The sequence below is a fragment of the Dermacentor albipictus genome, chromosome 4 (genome assembly GCF_038994185.2).
Source record: "Dermacentor albipictus isolate Rhodes 1998 colony chromosome 4, USDA_Dalb.pri_finalv2, whole genome shotgun sequence".
NCBI lineage: Eukaryota > Metazoa > Arthropoda > Arachnida > Ixodida > Ixodidae > Dermacentor > Dermacentor albipictus.
Window position 1 is genome coordinate 97470135 of NC_091824.1, and position 13997 is coordinate 97484131.

The following is a 13997-nucleotide window of genomic DNA, read 5'->3' on the forward strand; positions in this document are numbered from 1 at the left end:
CCGTATCAGAGTAATTTGCACTAAAAGCTCAGACTCTCTGCACACTGGAACTGTCGTTGTGTTCATATGTAAAAGAAGATGTGTTCAAGCTGGTATGTGTGACCATTTGTCTACTGAGGAAATTAAACTTGACTATGATTGTCAAAATTATTTTCAAGTCGAATGATAGTTCGTGTAAGACCTATCTAGGCTGCCAAGACAACGAATACCTAATTTTTTGCATGTTGAGAAGATACCTGTTATTTAAGCGTCAGATTAAGTGGCATTGAAGGAGTGTGATGACACTGTACTTAATTGGATAAACGCATTCCACACTTTTAACAATTCTTTTTTGTTATCACATTGTTGGAAACCTCCGGCAAAACTGCTTATTATGATTAGGAATCAGAAAAATGCAAGTTAGTATTTGTATATTTAATCCTAAATGGGATTAAGAATCAGAAAAATGCAAGTTAGTATTTGTATATTTAATCCTAAATGGGATTAAGAATCAGAAAAATGCAAGTTAGTAATAATAAATTTAATCCTAAATGGGGAAGTGTTTTGATATGAATATCTAAGCGAATAATTGCAAAGCCACATCTCCTAGTTGATTACAACTATTACTAAAAGGCAACATAGCCATACTCTCGTATAGCCTGATTCTATCTCACAACAACGCACAACCGCAAGTTGTAGCCATCATAACGCCGGCTACCCTAACGCAGGACAGTTAAAAGTGTCATTTACCTTACGTTCATCATTTGCCACCATTAAATTGTCGTGTGCTCGAAGGGACCATTGATAAACCTGCAAGTAAAGTGGTCTCAGGGTTCGGTAGACACCACTTAAGCTTGAAATAAATAAATCAAGGAGCAACCTTAGACTGCATTCATCCATATATTGTTTGATGTGCGAATTCGTTCGGATATGTCCATCAAAAATAAAGAAAGAAAAGAGAATGAGTTTCAATATTTTATAAGTATTTATCCCAATACCGTTTCGCCATTGGTGTACCTTGTCGCTCGTCTTACCAACTGCAAGCAAATTCTCATAACTGTAACTAGGGAATGTTCCTCTTATATTTAATGGCTCCATAAACGACTCCGAATTTGAACCGCACGCAAGTTTGTGATTCACCGAATGCGTCTGAGGAGCGCAGCATCAGGGACAAGACTAAAACAGTAAATATTATCATGTACAAGTACACGAGAGAAACTCTTCAAAGCACTCCTTGCTACAGGTTTTCTTAAAGGAACGCTGCTTTAGGACGTCCAGTGCTATGCCGCCGTAGCTGCTAACAATCCTCTGCATAGACCACACTAAGTCGACTGTACTCTAGTAGAACTTTTTCTTAAACACATTTCTCGGGCCCTGGCCATATCCGTGGATGCAGAAGAAAGCGTTTCGTGCGCTACTGAAGCTTCCGAGCAACATGGGCCTCGACGACAGATAGTAGTGCAGCCATGCGTCCCGGTGTGTGCGCGCAGTGATCATCCTCTCATTCTCTCCCTCTTTTCCTCTTTGTCTTCCCCCTTTCCCTCACCCCCAATTTAGTGTAGCGAATCAGACGCTGCTATGGTTGACCTCCCCGCATTTTCTCTCCTTGTTTTCTCTCTCGCTCTCTCTTTCTCTCTAAGCTTTTACTTGATTAAAGCGCTCGGCCTCACAATCGCACATTTCTTGTTAGTGGCCGTGGCGTATTGAATCGCGGAGCAAACATAGGACATGAACAAGAAGCCCACGGTCATCACTGTCATTACGCACGCATTGCGCGAAGCCCACCCAATGAAGCAGCGCAATGTCGCAGCGCAGCGTCCTATCAAATGCTGCGTCGTCAAAAAACGTCGCTGTCACGCTTACCTAGTCTCCTCGTGGTTCAACGCGACCCTTCCGTAATCCCCCGGGCCACCACGATCCGGTTAGCTCGCAATCGCATTAATCGAGCGTCGGTCAGTGCATGTAGTCGGGAAGCTGCTATCTGCCGCTGCTACAGGGATGATCGATCGGCTAATGAGGTCATCGATGATGATGTCCTCTGCGTTAATGAGTTCCAGGGTCCTGCATTACTTACGGCCCATTTCACGGAAGGGCACACACTTCACACACGCTGTTCGAACTTGACAGGTCACGTGGCAGCCACCTTCTCCGACCGAATAGCCGGTCTCTAAATCACACGTATGGGATACAGCTGTAAGAGTATACGGAGCTTTGATCATTGCTCCATTGACGTTGGGAAGCTATCGCTAGCGTCATAGTTTTACCATGCTATTTCCAGGGTTTAGGCGTCAGTGGTGACTGCATGATGCGAGATGCAGACGCTCGAAGCCAGTAGGGCACGTCACTGAGAATGCGTCACGTGAACTTTAGATGTTTCGACAGATTATAACGGACCAAGCCTTCACATAATGCTAAAGACAGAGCCGGTTATTGATGTCGGAAAAAACGTCGGAGCGATAGAGGCATAACGTTTCCCGCGTAAACGTATGGCAAGTTATTAGGTGTCGATTACGTGCAGGCGGCTTCTATTACATAAAGAGCGTGCTGAATTCGGCTCCGTTCGTTTGAATCACCGCTTCCATTCAACACGTTTTCAGCATCGTTAGTCGTCATTCCGCAAGACAACAACCCGATTTAAAATTTTATCGGTAGAATATGCATTGAGAATCCCGATTAGCACGCAAGAAGCAGTACAAGCAGGAGCTTACAAGAACGATGAAGCTTCTGAATAGGGGAACTAATGGTTTTTGAAATGAGGCGTCAAAATATTATGGACAGACCTGGACGCCGCTTGAAGACAGGGATACTATAAAAACACATATATATGCTCCACGCAGTGGCCCGCATGGCTCTTGGAAATCGATTCGTACTACGGAAAGCGCCACTCTAGGCAGCCGGTTTTATAGCGCAGAAGACAGAAATTCGAACGAGAACCGAGTAACACGCTCGCTGTCTTTATCTTATCACCGTTTTTCGCAAGTTCCTGGCTTCAACGCGATAAAGCGTTGTCAATGCGGGACTGATGGCATCTGTACTGCTTGAGGCGGAAGCAATTGCTGCGTCGTATAGGTGGCCGCGTCAACACTCATGGTTCATGCGATCATCTTTCGAGTTAAAGGGTCTGCATTCCTCTCTCCGTCTTCGCTGCCGATTCCAATCATGTCTTCGCTTCCTCTGGTGAGAAATAAATTCGTTATGGCCCTTAACAATGCGATTCATCACTACAAGCAGGTTCTAAATTTATCCCAGCTCTGCCGACATTTTGTTTTACATGACGCGCAGTGGTGTGTCATTTGAGTACAAAGCATGTCGGCGTCGTGCAAGATCAGTCAAGAATATTAGCGCACGCAAATTACGCAGTGCCAGAAATTCTGTTCATTATGTAGTTCATTGCGCGTTTGCCTTGATCTGTTATAGGAACAATATAAATTGTAGCTATTGTGGCCGTCGCGGATCTTTAAGTAAACATTCTTTTTGTGTGTGTGTGTTCAACGCCATCTTAAAAAAGAAGTCGAGAGGAAGCACCGCCGATTTTTCGAAGACCGACACTTGTTTGAGCCAATTACTACGCGTAAAAGATTACGCTATTGCTAATTTTGTGCGTACGGAAGCTACACAATGCGCACAGAATTAGTCGCCACCACTGGACACCGCGTCAGAGGGAACCCGATTATATTTTATATGCTTGCTTCACTGGATCATACTTTTTGACTGAATTTTGTGGTTACTTCATCCTGCTCAATGTTAGCCTGTTTGATTTTTTCGTTATGTTGATTTGAACGAACACACAAAAATTGGCTATTGACAAACTCATTAGGCTTTTTTTTTTACATCACGTTATCCTTACGCTTCAGAAAGATTTGAAAGCTAAGGCCCTCCTGCATGAAGCAGAAGAAGAGTACCGGAGAGCAGCGTAACCGCAATCGTTGGCGATAAGCTGCTGAGCAGGGGTTCTTTTTCCGCATCATGCTGTCTGCGACGATATTACGCTCGAACGCCTATGAACAAACGATGACTCATGCACATTTTTCAGCTCTAGAAGCATCTACGTTAGTCAAGGCCAAGCTGCTGGGAATCCAGTTATGTCTTCCGCAATCCACGAATATTTAGTCGAAGAACACCGACTATTCGGTGATGCCTGTGGGATTGGAACTCATTCATAATCATCAATATGGGAACCTGTTTTGTGTATAAATTTGTTTTCGTCGAAAGGAATCACTTTCAGACAGGTACATCTTAAGCATTCCACAGTAATTTTTAATTGCGTTTCTCTTTCAAGACAGCCGCTGAAGCGATATGCAAGTCACATTTCTTTTTTGATAATAGCACTGTACATCTGCAAGTTGAAGTGCCACGGTTCTGAAAGTCACTGAGGCTAAGTGCTGATGGTGCGACTACATATAGGACAAAAATGGCACAACCTCCGGATTCTCCGACGTTCCCGCTTCTTTACCTTTTCTTTTATTGCGCAGTAGAGTTATTTTGCGACTACTGCTGCGTCAACTTCACGACTGAAAAGTGCCCCGTTTTCCAGGTCGACAGGCAGCAGCCAAGCTGTCTCCAGGCAAGACTGCGTACGGCCCCCTGCAGCGTCATCTGCTATCACCAGTGCTGCTTGACGGCTGAAACGTCGCATCCTTCTAGCCTTCAGCCGTGTCTAAACGCTGGCTATCGCCTTGTGTTGAAGCGGTTCCATCGAGAGGCATTGGAAAGTGGCGATAATTGTCAACGTGAGATTATACGTCTTCAACTTTCTCGGAGAGCGAGAGGGAAAAGTGAGCCAAATATTTAACAGACAGCACACGTGACTGCGTTTTGTGCTATGCGTCACGCCCTGAAACGTTTACCGAGATTCGCTTTGTGATAGAGGCAGCATAATCCCTTTGAATTTTTTCTCCTCCTTCCCCACTGTAGGTCAGCCAGCTGGGATCAATCCTAGTAACGTCCCTCACTTCCCTATATGCATCTCTTTCTCTGGCTATCTCGTAATTACGCTTTAACATGCTTAACCCCCACCCACTCCGGGCCTGCAATTAGAAAGCGTTTCGACGAGAAAATTCAATCCGCTCTACTTAAACCATGGCTTCTCACAGTGAACGGCTGTTCGCACGAGTCGTTTAATCGCAGTGCAGAGCTCGGTTGAAGAGTGTATTTGGGCGTGCCCCAATGAGGCGCTGCTATTTTGACATTGTGGAAGAGAAAAGAAGAAAAGTGAAGTCAGTAGTACGAACTGCGCTGTCTTCGATGCTTCCGGAGCGGCTGAAATTAAACTGCCCGGTCAGTCTGCAAATAGATGGTACATCTTTAAACAAATACAATGCGACGGTATACAGTTTTGTAACAGATATTACTGGAACGTTGGGATACTCCGCAACGTTTCTATCCTAAAAAGCAACGACACGCCGCCATCCCGAAGAAGCCCGTAATCCGAGAATACGCCGTCGAAAGGCAGCATGACGACGCCATGTACCACGTCTCTGAGCATACTTTCTATTTGTGTTTCCGAAAGCGCCTTCAAACAGAGTGAGTCGTGTCCCACTACTCGGCGAAAAATACACAGTTCATGTATGTATAGAACTGTAAGTTGGTTCATAAGATGAGTGGTAATCAAAAACAATAGCTTACGCTCTGCACCGCTGTCAGTACAAATCCTACGAAGTGCAATTTCTCATTTCTGAATGGAGAACGCCAAGGATGTCAAGTTAGTTCTTCTTTCAAGAAAATTTGGGAACATCTCTCTCTGGTGAAAAGAAATCTTTACCGACTAATGGCTGCTACTTTATTTCAGAAAACTGTCTCTTCCAGAACGTGACATCTGAATGACTACTCGTCGTTCATATGCACTCTACCTTGACGTTTCTCCTCGACGTTGTTTCCGTTTCGCTACCATACTTCCTAGACAGTGCCCCCTATACTGCACGATATTACTGCATGCTGTCACCTTCAAGATATGTGCATCCGCCACCAGCCCTCTTCGAGTCTCCTTTGCGCACGCTACGGTATACTCTACACAAACTTTGAAGCACTCAAGTGCCACAATAAATCACTGGTTAGCGCGTCCCACCACCTGCGTTGCCTTGTTACGGCTACATAAATTCGACCACAGTTGGCGGACTCGGGCTACTTTTTACTATTTACCTTCTCAGCAATGACTCCTTTTCGGTAACGGCGGCCCCTCGAAGTGAAATTTGGCCAAGAGAAAAGTGCCTCACGTAAAAGCACCTGTAAGAGGTACGCGGAGACAACCACCAGAGCGACGTCAACGAACTCCATGGCACGCACGCTTGGCTGCGCGTTCTGGCACTGCTGTCGTTATTGATCACGATCTGTGGCCAGCACAGTTTCCTGGCTTGGCTTTTTCCAGCGTCATGTGGTTGCAACGATAAAAGCTTGCTCTTCACCTCGTAACAATCTAAATGACTTGGTTAAGTTGACCATCGTTTCTGAAGAAGTGTGTCCTTTTCACTAACCATTTTCGAGACACTTTAGCATCAATTTGTCTTTACTAAGTGCCTTTTTAAACGAATGATAGGTACATTCTGTGGAGAACGTGTGCTCGCTTATGTCTTACTGATCTCCGTCTGGTTGGATCTCAAAGCTGCACACCCAGAGAATGTCGTTGTGTGTAAATAGGAAGTAAGCCCCAGACGCAGCACTCTGGATATAGGGACGAAGAATGGCAAAGGTTGTTTACGCTGACATGTGGCGTGGGATTATATGGTCTCGCCTGTCGAGCAGCCATGAACTCGAAAACGACCATTGTGTCAGGCCGAAATTGCCGCTATATGGGCGACGAACTCTCGAGACACGTTCGAAAAGGCATCACTGACACGAAAGAATTCACTGGTAGCTATAATCGGCTGCCCTCCCGGAGAGTGCGAAAAGAACAGAAAGCACTGAGTCGAAAAAAAAAAACGAACCGTTGAACTTCGGTGTCTCGTTTTAGTAGATAACTTTACGACCACGGTGGTTCCATCACACATGTTATCTCCTCATATCGAGTGACAGAGAAACCGAGAGAAACTATGAGCACACTGTGGTCTGTTTTTCTTCGTAGTATAATGTTCTTAGCAGCTAGTTACACAACAGACAGTGCCGGTGCTCACAGCGCGTTTTCGAGCCAATATGGGACCTTCTGTCGGTATGCAGAGTCTCACCTCCCCCATTTCTCCTGGTTCCTGCTTCCTTTCTTTGCTATTGCGCATCTTATCCGGCGATGACTGGAGAAGCTGGAAGAGAAGCTATGTTTATGGACGCATCAGATCGAACAATACCTAAGCGACAAATATATGTACGCTTATAAACACAAAGAAACATTTAGAGAAGAGTGGAATATTTTTTTTCTCCTGCTTTTTCTTGCTTTCTTTTTTTTCGTGCTTGTTAGGATCCCCCGGCCCCCATCCGTCACACTCATTTGCTCGATCAGGGTCGTTCGCCCGTCATAGCCAGTGACCTGGGGCAGGCGGGTAATAAGTACGCTCAGTACCGCGAAGCGATACCGGTGAATCGCCACGTCAGCGACAGAAATATGCTGTTCAACATTCCAATCGTATTTCTATGTGAATAAAGAAGATTCCAGTGGTGCTTACCGACGCAGAAAGAGATGGCTAGAGGAGCTATTGCCCCATTGTGTACGAGGGGGCTGGAGAGTCGACTCCGCAGCCATACATCCCCCTTCTTTCGACTGCAATATTTGTTGGCTCGTTTATTGGAGCGACTGACCCGTTATATAACGGTTTTGCTGCGCCGTCACCTCTGCAGTGTAAACAAGAGGCGAGCTCTATGTGTGTCTGCTCTGCCTTCCCGGTTGTTGAGTTAATCTTGCCACGCGCTACCTCTTATGTCATGGCCATCACTGCTGGTCAGTTCTGAACGGCGAGCGTTAATTCTACTCTTGTGTGGCTAACACCATTTATAAAAGTGCGGCAGAAGTTTAGGCAGCAGAGTTCATGGTGGCGGTACTCTGACATACGTACTAATACAAGAACCTAGCTTTGACTTGGATGTGCTGTTTTTTCATCATCATCATCATCCCCCTACTGGTAACCATTCTGTGGTTTATCGCTGACAATTATCTTTTCTTTTTATTCTTTTTTGGGTGGGGGTGGTGGTGCATGTTTATTTATTTATTTATTTATTTATTTATTTATTTATTTATTTATTTATTCATTCATTCATTCATTCATTCATTCATTCATTCATTCATTCATTTATTTATTTATTTTGAGCAGTTCCTAGGAGCGGGGGCCTGGGAAAATTTTCACGCCGATAGGAAGGTACAAAAAAGGAAGAAAGGAAAGAAAAGTGTGAGAAAAACAATAGCAAAGGAAACGAAAAAAGCGCGACATACGTATATGCATCACGTTCTCAATTCGTTTATGTAACTGAACAGTTGTGTTTGTACTCTAACGTGTCGCAAGCACGGGGATGGTAGCTGTTGTTTGCTTGGTCCGCGGACAATCCGTCTGGCGCTTCGGTGGAACGTGGAATATTGACGCTTGGTGCTCACTGCTCAGGGCTCTCACCGAGAACGGGCTGCGTGCTCTGGAAGAACGCGAGTTTCATGTAATCAGCAGGTGGTCCCAATATTGACTACATTAGTTCTGAGCAAAACGATGCTGCCAGAGATAAGGAGAAAACCGAGCGCGAGTTCGAGTTAGTGCGGAGCGGTGATGTAACTAACCGCGAAAGTAAAGAAAAACATGACGGTATGTTTTGCTAAGTGCTGTTCGCCTTCGTTCTTTTCCTTCAGGCACTCATAGTTTCATCACGTTACTTGCTGACATAATGAGCAGAGGCGTCCCGTCAACGGCACGCCTTCAATTTTTTTTTTTTTGCGGACGCAAATCTTATGGACAGCCTAAGGTTAACAAATGGAAAAGTGAAAATACATAACAAAATGAGCACTGCAAAAGAGGAGCCTTACAAATAAGAAACAGTAAAGAGAAAAACAGAGAACATGAAAGAAGACGCAGCGCGGGGAATCATGGCCCGACGTCAAATGGTATTCTAAGAAGTCTCTGCGGTACCGACATCGAATCAGATTCGGCTTGCACCATATTTGTTCCGTCACGCTTCATGTGCGCAAAAGAGAAAGGGAACGGCAGCAAAGAGGCCCACATGTGGCGTCGGGACATGTGTTAATTTAGAATTCGTTCTTGTCAGAAGGCTGTACGCAGACGCTGCCGTAGACAGACCGCAAAAGAAATCTTTGAATGCCAATGCAGCGTATCGTAGGACAATATGAAATAACAAATCAAATAAACAAGCATTACTAACGTGTCGTATATAAATATTTGTGCACTCTAGTATGGAAGCTTTTCGAAAGCGAAACATCGGACGCATCTGTATCCGTGCGCCAGCGAGAATCTCCATCAGAAATAAAACTAACATAGAAAAAGCCAAAAGGACGGACTGGCTATACGAAAACGTCATTTATTTCCCGTATTTCCGTCTTTCTTTTTTCTTTCCCTTATTTGTGAACTTCTCTTTCCTATACCGTCTGTGATTTCTCTCCAGAGACTTGACCTGGTGGCCTGAGAGGCTTCGGCGAGCTTCGACCAAGTCTATAAGCCAGACGCTTCATGGGAAATTCTAAGATTCAGACAGACACCTCGATAAAGAAGAAAAGGCGGGAAATATGGTAATGCAAAGTTGGCGTTATGTCCTTAATGGAGTTGATGACCGGTGCTAATGCAAGTAAGAGATAATTAGACAAAATGGCGTTTGCCTCTTGCTGCCAGTACAAACTTGGCTGCGCATTCATATTACAGGACGACTGGCGATGGCAGTGCGTAATTGGTGAGAATATGTTTTATATTTTACGATTACTATTATCATAATCATTGTATCCCGAAAACATATCCCCATGCCGACCACGAATCACGAAACCTTACGCGCAAGTCAGCAGGCACACGAAGTGGCAATCTCGCAGCCAACGACAATGCCGAATGATACGACGATACATTATATATTGCTGCAATCACTGTACCCCACTTGAATCTCTCTAGCAACCAACCCTCCCCCCCACACACACACATACACACACACACACACATCTCTGCTATCTTGGCTGTAACTTCACTGCAATGGAGAAGATTACGCATTTGGGCTGGTTGGTTCATGATTACGAGTATTAAACAGCGCTAAACAGGATGGAGAGAGGGACACAGACCACAGCGCTGACCAACAACAGCAGTCAGCATATATATGCTCTTATACCGCTATCTCGAGATAGCACTTGAAGAGTATATATATGCTGACTGGAAGAATAACGGCACTTGGTTGTTAATCAGCGCTGTGGTCTGTGTCCCTCTCTTCGTCCTGTTGTTTAGCGCTGTTTTCCAGTAGTAATCATTGCAATGAATATCCATAAAGCGTCCGCGCTCAATGTGGTGGTGTCTATAGCGGGTGGGGTGCTAACATTTTAACATATTTAAGGCTACATAGCCCTTGTGTCATCTTGGCACTCTGCATGGATGATAGCCAAAAATGGAAAAATGCTGATAATCCAAACAAAGTGTTGAAGTTTTCTGTTTCGGCACATACCCAGCAGAACATACCCAGTGAATAATGTTATCTTCTAGGTTAGCCAGCACCAAGTTGTCTATTCGGGCACATATCCGGTGACACGTGTTGTCTCCTCGGCAAGACTAAATAAATACCTAGTAGCCCAAGCTACTAGAGAACTTGTGTAACTGGGAATGTAAAGGAGGTTGAAGACAGAGTGGAGTTCCCAAACAATGCTCACCGCATTAAGAGCACTAGTGTACTATTACGTTTTAGCGTTCATTGGGCTACAGGAGTGCTAAATGAATAGAAGTCAGAACAAATTACACGTACAAATTAACTTGAACGAATGCATGTTTGAACACCTGAACATCAATACAAAAGTATGTTAACGGGGAGATTTGTGACGAAAAGATACTTCTTTGTAAATTATGTCTCGACTTTAAGGTACCAGCGTGTTTAAGCCCGAACCAACCTGTGCATTACGACCGCAGATTAGCACCATAAATTAGCTCTGAGTGCATTCGAGGTTTCTTATATCTGCGCTCTCAACATGAAACGCACTTAATTCTTATGCACGCCTTCAAGCTTTCTTTTATCTCTGCTTCTCTTTCTTTTATTTTTATTTTCCCCCGCTCGAAAACAAATCGCCACGCCGAAATTACTTGTGCCGTTACTCGAATGACCTGAAGTAAGCTTCTGCTCTTGCTTGAAGTTTCTAGTAAATTATCTTTGTGGGTGTTCCGCACGCCAATAAAAGCAGCTTCTTCTCACTGTGTCTGTGCTTTCTCATACCGAAAAATACAGAAGTTTAGCCGTGGAGCCTACCACCGAGTCAAGTTTCACTTTCTTCGGTAGTAAGATTCCCTTGTTTGCTGCTTTCGCTGCTTAGCTTCAGTGTACTGCCAATAAGCCATTATCTTGCAAGGCCTCACGTAACAGAGCCTCTCTGCCCAAACACATATGCGGAAGGCGCGTGTGCGTGCACTGCGCACAAATAGGTTTAGGGGAGCTAATGCGCGCTACCAACGCGGTCAGTCTCGAGCGAACGGTTTGCGGCTGAGTGGCTCGGAACAATGACTACGACAGGAAATAGAGACACTCATGGTCCTAACACGAACGGTGAAGATGAACAGCAGGTGTTCTAGAGACAATAGCGGGGTCAGAGTAGAGGGGAATAGGGCGGGTGGGGAATTGGTTAGGGAGTAATAGTGGAGATGTGCAGTGTTCTCACGAAACAATTCGCAGAAGTGGTGCCACGGAAGCGTACTCTTCCGGCACACAATATCGGCGCTGGCCACTTTCACAAGAGCACTCCAAACACAGCACAATGTTTCCCGCTCACGACAGAGGTAGAACACAGTGCGCCAAAGGTCGTACAAGAGGCACATAATAGATCAGCTGCCTTGTTGACCACCATCCCAAGCAAAGAAAGATAGAATGCAATAGTTACGGCTCGGAGTAGAGTGATGGAGCTGCAAGGCGAATGAGAAGGTACAGTGGGTAATGCTAAGAGCAGCAGCTACAGAACCATGCCGAAATGCTTTTTTTTTTGTCCTCGGTAGAAGATGTACAACTGCATCTTTTTTTTTTCGGATCACGTTGTGTTGAGTAATTAGGCAAGACCTGTGCTCCTAGCTTTAATAATAGAAAAGCCTTCCTTCCCCCGCCCTGTCTTTCCCTCACTCTCTCTCTCTCCCTCAAACACACACACACACACACACAAACACACACAAACACACACACACGGTCGCGCACGTAGGTACGCTCTCCTTTCTCCCGAAGGTTAGTGCTGCACGCATAGGGACCTTTGTAAGGAAGCAAGATGTATGACTATGACAGATAGCGCCGGTGCGCGCTTCCTCGATGCAACCAGCCGGGCTGAAACCTAGTTTTGCGAAGCTGCTGCATCCGAGAGTGATACTATGTGATATGATTAAAACTGCACTTACCAGAAGACCGACAGATATTTGGTCCTGAACGGTGGTTAAAAAGACGCCATGCTTACAATCAATCAAGAATGTACAGACTAGTATAGTGCATTTAAAACAATCCCAACTTATTTTTCATGCTCGTACTAATATATGGAAGAGAATGATTATATTCGAAGTAATACAAAATACACTAGAGAGGAAACATATTCTTTTTTATATAGAGGTAGTAAATATTACCTAAGCAGGGCCAGAAGCAAGAAATGAGCTGCACTTCCTGCGACTCACATTATCTGCCATTTACGAAACCTGCCCGGAATTCCCCGTTCCTCTCACTGCCGGCATTGCCGGAACATGGAGAATCAGCTGTGGATTCGCTCCCACATTCAGCACACACTTACAGGACATGCAGTACCGTCCTCGTCGATCCAACCCCACTCCTAAAGCGAATAGCTCAGTCGCCCCGGGACCTTATTCGCGCACGGTTGAGCGTTCTTGTTCAATACGTAAAAAGCACTCTTGATCTAGATGACTCCAAAAGTATGCACAAACTGCAGACATGGAGCAATAGAAATGTTTGTCTTTTATCGACACCGAAGCAACGCCCAGCGAGTACTGCAGGCCGACCAATTACAGTGTAGAGTTTGCTTTGCCTCAAATTGGCTGACAAGCAGGCAGGTAATGGCGCTTGCGGCGATGAGCGAGAACCCGCACAACGTGTGGACATGGTCACCAACGCAGCAATAAATCTAGGTACGAGTACCTTCGAAGCAGAGAATAGCAGATCCAAACCCAAAAGCTGAGCAGAAAATCCGATATGCTCCTTTTCGTCCCTCGGCTTCCGGTAATAGAACCTTTCCAGCTTGCTCACCTGGGAATTTCTGTTATGAGAAGCACTTCAAACCCGCTCTCCAAACTGATTTCTCCCATTTCCTTTTCTTCTTTTGTTTTTCCATTTGTTCCCTTCACGCCAGAAATGTTGGGAATCTGGAGAAGACATTCGCTATTACCGCTGTTGTTTCGCGTGACGCTGATGCGGCAGAGACGACCATGCCGCTGGATAGGACGAGGACACAGCAATGCCAAGTAGACTAAAAAGAAAGCAGGCGCGCAGGCTTTCACGAGCAGTCCAGTGCAGAGGAGAAAACAAGAGGACCGCAGTCTTCTACCAGTCTTGAGAAAGGTTTCTGCGGATTTTCGCATCAGTTGCTCTTGGCTATTATTTGCAGCTGTGATTTTACCAAGTGGACTACTCTTTCCCACTGTTGCTTGACCTTCCCATCTTATTTCCGCCAGGTACATTTTGAAAAACAAAAAAGAAAAAAACGTAGTGTATATAGCAAATGTCTGCTGCACTTCTTTAAGCAATAATTACAACGCATTTGCAGTGACCAGGCCACTTGGTACAGTGACTACGGCCAGGTAAGGAAGACGGGACGCATATGTGCCGCAACCTGCTCGCGGAGGAGTGATCAGACGAATAACGATAACACGGAACGTTTGGAATAAACATCACTATCCAGGGTTGTGCTGTCGAAGCAACCAAACTCCCGCGCGAGCCAGCGCTTGAGAGCACTC

General features: G+C 45.2%; 1 protein-coding gene across 13 annotated transcripts in view; it reads right to left on the reverse strand.

Moving 5' to 3' along the window:
- The window catches only part of LOC135911416 (uncharacterized), a 989518-nt gene that overhangs the window by 882144 nt on the left and 93377 nt on the right, over positions 1-13997 (reverse strand). For 5 of the 13 annotated variants that reach the window (XR_011513996.1, XR_011513997.1, XR_010567340.1 and 2 more), the window contains one exon: positions 8226-8523. The exons of the other annotated variants lie outside the window; for them this stretch is intronic. The gene's annotated coding sequence lies outside the window, so the exon portion shown is untranslated. Of the gene's footprint in view, positions 1-8225; positions 8524-13997 lie in introns of those variants that run through there. 13 annotated transcript variants of the gene reach the window in all.